The sequence below is a fragment of the Scatophagus argus genome, chromosome 2 (assembly GCF_020382885.2).
Source record: "Scatophagus argus isolate fScaArg1 chromosome 2, fScaArg1.pri, whole genome shotgun sequence".
NCBI lineage: Eukaryota > Metazoa > Chordata > Actinopteri > Scatophagidae > Scatophagus > Scatophagus argus.
In genome coordinates, this window is record NC_058494.1 from 6,677,836 (window position 1) to 6,687,850 (window position 10,015).

General features: G+C 38.6%; 1 long non-coding RNA gene across 1 annotated transcript; it reads right to left on the reverse strand.

The window, feature by feature from the left end:
• Positions 1-5,356: 5,356 nt before the first annotated feature.
• On the reverse strand, positions 5,357-9,852 carry LOC124066966. The gene is made up of 2 exons (XR_006844675.1): positions 9,617-9,852; positions 5,357-7,158 (listed from the first exon to the last, which is right to left on the reverse strand). It is a non-coding gene; the product is annotated as an uncharacterized LOC124066966 (long non-coding RNA).
• Positions 9,853-10,015: the final 163 nt, after the last annotated feature.

Consider the following 10,015-nt stretch of genomic DNA (forward strand, 5'->3'; position numbering starts at 1 on the left):
CAGCTTGCAGTAACACATCTAGAGTTGAACTGACATTTTGTTTGCTGTCTGAAGACAGCTACAGGACCTTTCGGTGGAAAACAAAGGCATCACAAGAACACACATGCAGATACACAAACTGGAGGGACAGGAGTTGGCATTAAGTAAAAGCAAGTCTGTCATTCCCACTCAACCACGCTGCCTCTTTTCTACTCAAGCTGTCACAAAAATATTTTGATAGAGAGACAGAGATCTGACTCAGTGCGACTCACTGTCTGAACTCGTGGATGCTGTGCACCTTGATACATGCACGCATGCACCATCTGCACACACGTACACGCACACATGTACACACTGTTCCTGCTCCTCTGCCACGGAAGTTGTCACAGAAATGTTCTGGACTGAGAGTTAAAGGTATGACTCAATCAGACTCCTTCTCTCTTCACAGACACACACACACACACACACACACACACACGCTGCACATCACCATGCATGCATGCTTGTCCATGTACACTCACACAAATGCACAAACACACTTAGTCACACATACACAAATATCTTCAAAGATAATTGGCACTTTTGGATAAGACTCATTAAGTCTGTAGTGTTTGCCACACAACCTACTGCAGTCAGTCTCACTGTCTCTCACACGCACACACACACTCACAAACCCTGTTGTCTACTCTATAATACTACCCTGGAACAGACCAGTATCTGAATCCTCTGCAGTATCCTAGAGGTATAGCTGTGGCAGCTATCAAAGAATAATGATCCACCCAGCTTGCCTTTTTCCCTAACACACCATAACATACTGAAAATAGAAACTAATGTTCTGATTCGATTCTTTGATTCTTAAAAGCCTGCCTTGCATGGGAGATTTTGTGAGATTTATTTCACTGTTACACTGGCTCTGATTCTGGGAATTAAAATTAAATATCAACAGTCTTTGTTCCAATAAGCTAACGGAATGAGTGTTTTGCTCTGTTTAAGTGTACCTGGTAAATCTCAGCAGAGGACATGACTGGAGCTAAAAAAGTGTGGCAGGGGCTGTAGTGAATGCTGTCTTTCATTTCAAAGCTTTGCTGGCAGACTGTGAGTGTCACACTTCTTCTGAAGTGTAAAAAAAGGTAGAGATGATACTCAAAGAGTGATGTGTTATAATGCACACACGTCTCTCGCTGCCTGATCCTGTTTTCTTAGAGAGGATCTTCAAAAAGATGTCTATTGAGTGGGTCATTAAAAATAAATTATCATGTCAAAGCACTTTTACTGTCACCACACTGAGTCATCGAGGACACTAGGTTGGATGTATTTGTCATTCCAGTTGGCTTTGTGAGATCTTACTGTAGATTGCATGACTTCCCTGAAATGACCTTTTGATATGAGTGATATCAAGCCATCGAAGAGCACTTTAATAAATGAGCAGCGTGGGTGAGTACATCAGACACAGACTGATGTTAAACTGATATCTTTTTTTTTTTTTTTTTTACATCATGCAGCCCCTGTATGTTCATGTTTAAACCCACTTTAATATATCCATTAAAGCCAGGGTACCCTTGGATGAGATGACAAGGGATGTGCAAAAAGGGTGGTATTTTACTGACTGGGAATGATAACAAGCTTCAAGATCACAACCACTCTCATCTTACTGACCCTGTATAAGCTGTATAATATAAGTTGTATTTTCCAGCTTGTACTACTCTTTCTCTGTGTTAATTGTTTAGTTATCTCTTGTTTAATGAAAGTATAAACCTTTCTCTTTTTTTCATGACTCCTCTTGAACCCAGGGGCATATGTACAAGGTAAAAATATTACATTATTATTAAATTAATTAAATTTACAAAAATACAAATTTGTCCAATTAAATTTAATGAGGGAAGACTAACCCCTCCCACCTTAAAAGAACTGTTCTGGAACAGCAGCCTGTGGGCTGTAGTAGCTAGCAGAGGAATACGCTGTAAGTGTGTACATTTGGATGTCCAGTCAGTTTATTAATTTCTCCCTTGTTCTCCTGAGCAGTTCTTACAGCTCCATACTACATCATTACATCGGTTGCACCTCTCCACTAAAACTAAACCCTGCCTAAATAATCCTTTTACTCAAAAATACATTATGTTAGGCCTACAGATCATAAAGACGTTCAGATCTCCCCTTCATTGTGATTTTAACGATGGAGCTAAAGCAGGAGGCACTTAGCCTAGCATAAAGATCAAAGCTGGTGGAAGCAGCCAGCTTGTCTCTTGCAAAAGTAAAATGAGAATATGATTACTGTTACCACCAATACTCATCATTATCATGCTGTACCTCATTTGTTTCATCTGAATACTGAACCCTGACCCGGAGGTCGATTTATGCACCTTGGTGTCGTTGGTTTCCAAAACAACTGGCTAACTTGTGATTTTGTATTAAACCTTCACGATTACCTGACTTCTCATGTTTTATGCACTGTCAGACTTCTTTCACTGTTGCTGCCATATTGCCAGAGCTAAGGAATTAACTTGGTTTATTTCTAGATTATCATTAACAACAGAAAGGATGGTCCGAACTTTGAAAAGACAGACAAGTTATATTAAAGTGGAGTTTCACCAGAGGTCATCATACAGTAAAGATAACATCATATAATTCACTTACTTCACAGTTTGAATGTACTCAGTAACAAGCTGAATTACTAAAACAGTACTTGGCTTGGTACTGTGGGTTGACAAACCTCTCTAAATTATTGAGGGACATGCAACCGCTTCCTTGTTAGCTCCTTGGGCCTGCCTGGCTTGATGGTGATAATGCCGAAATACACACAAATACAGTGCAAACAGGGCTATGGTGGAAAATAGAATAAAAAGGTGGGTAAACCTCAATTGCTCATATAGAAGACTATATGAATATATACAACACTATAAGCACAGATATGAAATCATAAATCCCTATAATAATGAAATGTTCTCAATGAAATATGAAGCCAGGATATTTTTTTTTAATCGAACTAGTTGTCATATGCAAACATTTACATAAAAAAATCCATGTGACTTGATGCATATCAATGAATGCATAAAGTAACTGAAGTTACTGAAGTAAATTCTTAACTGATGATCTGTTAAGTGATCCAACTTGAATATTTGTCATTAGATCCTGATCAATCCTGTCTGTCTGCCAGGAGAAATAATCACTGACATAATGCTGCTTTGCCTCGTATGCTTCTCTTTTGATAGGTAGACACTTCCTATTTCCCTAACCATCTGCTATTAGATGTCCATGGTGGTGGGTGAATGTCTGCAAGCACACTGTCTGTTAAGAAGAGGGAGAGAGGGGAGGGGAGGAGGGAGAGCAGAGGGGCTGTGTGTAGGCAACACTTTGAAGGAAGGCTAAATGAGGTTGTGCTCTGAACTGTCATATAATGTTCAGCAATTAATGAAGTTGAATTTGAAAAGCCTTAAAAATCATGCAAAGACAAATGAGTAAACCATCAGAAAAAAAGGGGACCAAATGCTACTTTGTATTTAAAAACATATATGTAAATGGTGACAATGTTCGCTTACCTCCCGCTACAGGTCTGAATCTAAACACACTGCCACTATGTTATGCACATACACTGAACGAATACATAGAAGGATCAGCACTTCTTTGTTCACACAAAAAGAGCCGAGAGAGAGGGGTACTGGACTGAGATGTTGAGGTAAATCAACCAGGCTCTTAACGCAATGTATTTCTTCCACCATCTTCTCAAAGAGATGGTGAATGGCAAAGAGGAAGAACACTGTAGTTCAGGGGTCCTGAATATTTGATTACCCAAGTGGACATAATAAATCTATGAATAGAGCAGTGGTTAGACAGGCTGACAGGCAGTTAGACAAAGCTACTTAAGAAAAGCACACACAAAACAGATCTTACCAACTCAGTCTAACTTTGAATCACAAGGGAACAAAACAAGTCAGATGGGTGCAACTGCTCCACCAAAATGACATTTAAATGCCAATTTACCCCCTTCAAAAAGGAAGAGAATTGAACCTGGTAATTAGTTAAAATGAGTTGTTAGACAGAGATCCTTGAAGGAAAAAGGGGCCCAGCTGACTGAATTATACATGGCCTTGGTGCCATTTGCAGTGGACTTGCTCTGCAGTTGAAAGCTGGATGACATTATCAGCTTAGTCATTGCTGAAGGAAACAGTGGTCTTACATATGGGATAAATGTCAATGAAAGAAAGTATCAGTAGTGTGGTGTGTTTCATCATTTACAACAGTCATCCTGTTTAACACAGTGTTGGAGATTACCACCTTGTGAGAGAAATATCTAGCTCTTCAGCCACTAAACACTCCACCATGTTCACCAGCTTGCTGTAAACTTTGCCTATCTTCCACTGGATGCAGGACAGTTAGCCTGTAGTAGAACTCTAGAGTTGATTTTGCTCAAAATATTTGCTTGCTGCCACTGGAAACAAGATAGATGAGACTACTAGTGTTTGTTGGCCTGAAAGACCACAAAAATGAGCTGAAAGATGTTAGAACACTTTATTGGGTTGAGTTCAGCAATGATTCTCTTTCAATTCATCACAATTAGTGAGACTTTTAACAGTTTACAAAGTAATTTGGTCCATTGTTAATATAAAATTATTAATTGTTGCAAATTTATACCTGAATTATTTGTTTTTAGCACAGAGGAACACTCTTAGCACTTAGCTACAAAGTGCCACCTTTCTGTGTCAAATGATCTTATCCTTAAGTTGTTACATTTTTGTTTTGCACCATATATTTAGTCTTTTATATGTGGGAATGTTTGGAAACAGCACCTAGCTTGATATATTTTTGCAGTGAAATCACAAAGCCAATGTCGTTATGCAGTGCTGTTGCACATCTCCCTCCCACTGTTCTGTCTGAAGTGTGCCTGTGAGAGTTGCTCAGTTTAACGTCGAACATTAAATCTTGTGATTTCCTGCCTCCGCCAGTCATCAAAGAAACACCTCTCTGGTGCTGTGGACCGCATCTATGTCTTTCTTCTTTTCCTCTACCTCTTCCTCCTCCAGCATCCCACAAGCAAACATATTTCTCATAAAGGGAAAGTCAGAAATGCCCTCATAAGTACAGCTGGAAAAGCAAGGGTAGGATTTGTACACATAAACATACTTTTTAAAAGTTTTTGGTATCAATTATAAAGTCAGCGAACATGCTTTGTACACGTGTCCTCCAACAGCAATGCAAGGTGAGACTTTATGTGTATTTGTTGTTAAGAGAATGAGTTTTACATAAGATTTCTGTATTGCTGGCCCTTACATAACTGTGAGTTGTGATGGTTGTTGACAAAATAAAAAGCAAACATTCTAAATGAGCCATGATATCAGTATGAGGAATCTCTCTCAGAGCAAAAAAGCTTCCCATAATACAATTTAGGGTCATACATTTGTACACTTCTTTTATTACAATGTTAAAATTGGGACATTTAACACAATTTTCAACATTGCCATTATCCCTCTCATTCATTTCATCAAATATGCTTTCTTATTCACGCTCTGCAAACTGTTCCCCAAATAGAATTCTTCAGATACATCATAAATCCCTGGCAGCATAAAAAAACTAATTATGCATATAAATATTACACCAGTGACGCTGAACCTAGCACAAGGTTGCTTTGGTTCATTTATTTCCACAACTTGGCTTTTCATAAAGTCATATGACATGATTGAATATGCCAGTGCAGCATAGAAAGGCAATTTTATAGAGAGACTCAGATGTAAATTTGTATTACATATGATAATGTTTCCTATTAGGATTTGGCTCCATTCCTTTTTTGCAAATCCCACAGAAAATAGAACATGAATCACTCCATAGAATGTAATTCCAATTGTGCTTGACATCCCAATTTCATTTGACCTCCGTTACTAAGAGCCTCCTATTGTAGATGGCACTTCATACTGCGTTACACTGCTCCATTAACGTTTTTCACTTTGCCATGTTTCCTCTGCCTTTAAGCATAGTTCTAAACTGGTTGCAAATTAAATCTGAATCAAATTGCACACTTGTATACAAATTGGGAATTCAAGTGACAGAGAAAATAAAACCACTATAAAAGCAAAGTTTGCAAAAAGCAAACCATGCAAAGCATGGATTTCTAATACTTTCTGGCCAGATGACTCATAGACGTCAAAAGTCTTCTTCTTCATTCAACATTTTGACCATTTTAGCAAAAAAAAAAAGCCTTATGCTGACATTGAATACACAGAGAAACACAACCTGTTCTCTTATTCACATATCTTACTCACATATCAAATCTTTTTTTTTCTTTCTTATTTTATTTTGTGGAGCTCAGGGTAAGTTTTGGGTCATGGTTTCCAGTCAGGCCTTACACACATGCTTGCTTAGTTATGCTACAGTGTAAGTTTAACTTTTCTGAATTTTTAATCTAGTAACTGGTGACACTGACAGTAAAATTTATCTGTTTGGAGAAAAAATGATGGCATAATTTTGAAGAAAACCTCTTAAATCATGACATTGTCCATTGCTTTTTACAGTATATTTATATAGAAAGACATCAGAAATACTGTATTTTATTGGGTTTTATAGGGCAAACACTAGGCTGGACTAAAGATTCACTTGCTGAAAGAAGTCTACCCAAATCTTACCCACTTTCTGAAGCCAGATCTTCTGTCCATGTCGGTACAGTGAAGATACCAGGAGTGGCAACGAGACAGTTAGCAGACTTCCAGGTGGAGATCAAACTCTACTGTAGTTTCAGTTGTAGTATTTTCTGATGAAGTTGTTGTTATTATAAAATATTATATAATAACATTAATAACATCTCCTTGTGCCTGCATGGGTTTGCTCAGGGTACTCCGACTTCCTCCCACAATCCCAAAAATGTGCACATTAGGTTAAATGGCCTCTCTACATTGTCCCCAAGTGCAAGCATGTGCGTGAGTGGTTGTCTGTCTTTGTGTGTCAGCCCTGCGACTGAATGGCGACCAGTCCAGGGTGTACTCCGCCTCTCGCCCGTGGTCAGCTGGGATAGGCTCCAGCCCCCCCCCCACGAAATGACAGATAAGTGGTATAGAACATGGATGGATGGACGGATGGACAAATCTGTTGTACTTCGTAATTGATGAGAGTTTATCACAAAAAGCAGTGAGACGGCACTCAGTTCAGGTCTTTAATGTGGAAGAGGTTATTCTGCTGAAGTAGAATCCAACCAGTCTGGAATGACATTCATAATTGAGATGGTTGAATTAACATAATATTTGTGCTCCAGTCACTATCATGTCTCACTATTTACACACCAGGGGCCCACACTGTTAAAAACATGCAGAAATACAGTGTACACCAAAGCTCTGTTCATAGTCCTGTATATCTCTTTCCAGAGTGTTTCCTCTAATAAATGTCAAGACACTGTTGAGTACACTACAAACATCATATGTATCTTTCAGGATGTGACATTTACATAGAAAACAGAGTACAATGCAAATGATTCAGTACATATAATTATTATCCTAGCCCTCTGAACCCTGTTGGCTGTGCAAAAATGTCACGCAACATCCCATACATCTCTGTCGTTACCCCCCGACGTCTCTCAACAGAAAGAGATAAACAATGTGGTTTGAGCTGGATTAATTCTCAGTAATAGAAGATGAGACCAACTGGCAATGCTAAGTGTTTTCCTTCAAAATGTGTGTCCTTTTTTAACTTGTATGTCAACATGTGATTTACCGTTATAACAGTCATAATTAGGTTTTTCTCTCTTTTTTATGAGAACTAATATGAACATCCTTCAGAGTAATCCATGCTTCTGAAACTAGTGCAACACACCTTCCAAGCACACATGCTTGTGTGACCATGCACGTGTGGGCTCACACATGTGCACGCCCATACACACCTACCCAGCCGGACACACACTTCTATAAATTTGTTGAAGTGTGGTTTGGATGATTACAAGCCACAGCAGACAGTTCAGGATATTGTGTTTTTGCATTTATCTCTTCAAATGAAGCCATTCATCTCCTGTATGACTCTACGGGTCATGAGATACATTCCGCATACAAAACATTTGTTCATTATGCATATTACTGAGCTTGTTCGATGCAGACTGTTGTAAAAAAAACATGTGTGTTATTTCTATCTGCAGCTTTTTTGGTTGGATTACTTTTTGAACAAGCACTGAGTATTACATTGTTTGTATGGATTTTTTATTGCTTAGCAAAGATTTTTTACCAGTTAATCCATCATTCATATTCACGCTGTACACTGTACAAACAGAGAGACAAGTATACTCCCTCACTTAGAAATAATTACTGAGAGCAAGACCACACTGGGTCCTAAAAACTCTGCTTCAACAGCCTTTTACCACACAGTTATGTAACTTTAACTGTTTGAAGGCTGTTCAGCCCATATCAGATGATATCTCTAATTTTTCTAGGTTACTATAAATTATTACTACTACTACTACTACTACTAACCAAGATTTTACTATACCATGGCACAAAATCACACCTCCAAGGATTTCACATTTTCATTTTGTTCAGGTGAAAAATGCTCTTAAATTGACCTAAATTACATCAGTCACTGACATCGACAAGTAATTGGAAAACTATCTGAGAGTTCTCCACAACAATTTGGGAAAACCATTTCATAATGGACCTGACTGATGGAACTGTCATGTAAAAACACAGGAAAGCACCTTCCCTGGGTTATTGGGAAGGACAGAGGTGTAGCTATGTTCCATGTAGATGTTGTATGTTCAGTATTTTGTTAACACACATTAACCATCCTGTTGAATTTCCAATCAGAATCCTAACCCTAACCCTTACATAGGACTCTGGCAGGGTATTTTGTCATGCTCTGACCCTGGAAGACATAAGAACAATTCAAAACTTGTCAAAAATTGTCACTGTATGTTTTAACATTGCCTTAATCAAAAATAAAAGTAAACAAAAAATATGTGGATGTCTCAGCAATGAAGTGCAATTTTTTACTTGCAACAGTTGCATATTGTATGTTTGCAGACAAAGTGAAGGACAATCAGACAAAGAGAGAGCTAGGAGAGTATGGGGAGTACCTGCAACGAGCGACTCTGCCACTCTAACTAATCGTTACACGTGTACAGCTGGGGGATCCGCCCTCTGACAGAATAATGCAATTGTGTGGCAATATCAAGTGTAATTATGTATTTTATCTTAACTCTGAAATTACGTGTCAGTAGCACTTACATGTCCAGATTTTAATTATATGTTGCATCCAGATGCTTAGTTACACCTCTTGTGGCTGTTTTTTTGTGTAATGACACTCCTGTGTCAACGTGTGTGTCCGTGTATCCATATAAAATGTTTATGTGTAACCATCTTTACCACCAGCTCATGTCTTAAAACCCACATTACACTTATTAAATATCATGTGGTAAAAGGGACATTTCAAATAAGTGATAACACACACACAACTCAATGATCTCTCATAGAAAAATCTCAGGGCTTGAAAATGTATTATAATATGCAAAATGACAAGCAACAAGTTCAAACCTCTTAAAAACAGAAACCCGGGTGAGGATAATTGTTGTTGATAAGTGCTTATAACTCAACTGCCCAACTGTTGGTACACTTTTAACTTAAGTTCTCGTTGGCGCGCTTAGTTGGAGCTCATTAAGGGGACATTTGGCTAGTTTCACCTCTGTGTGACGATGGAATCACCCGGACCAGCAGCGCTCCGTGTCGCACTTCCCCGTCAACCTCGGCAGCAACGTAGCGTCCTCCACCGCCGACCCCTTGGCAACCCGGCGAAGTCTCTCCCATGGATGCAGGTGGCGTCTCTTCCCAATCACTGTCCTTGCCGCTAGCTTAGCTCCGCGCCATTCACTCTCCGCACCTTTCCCTTCTCTCTCTCGGTCTCCCCGGAAGTACAAAAAAAAAAACCTCAAAGGTCATGAACCTTCATATAGTAACGTAAAAAAAAATCTGTTTTTTTCTTTAAACTCCTTAAAACCTTTCGAAACCCATGAAATAATATTTTTAAAGTCACACATTTTAAACAAAGAATATTTAATTACATTTTAATATTATTTATGTAA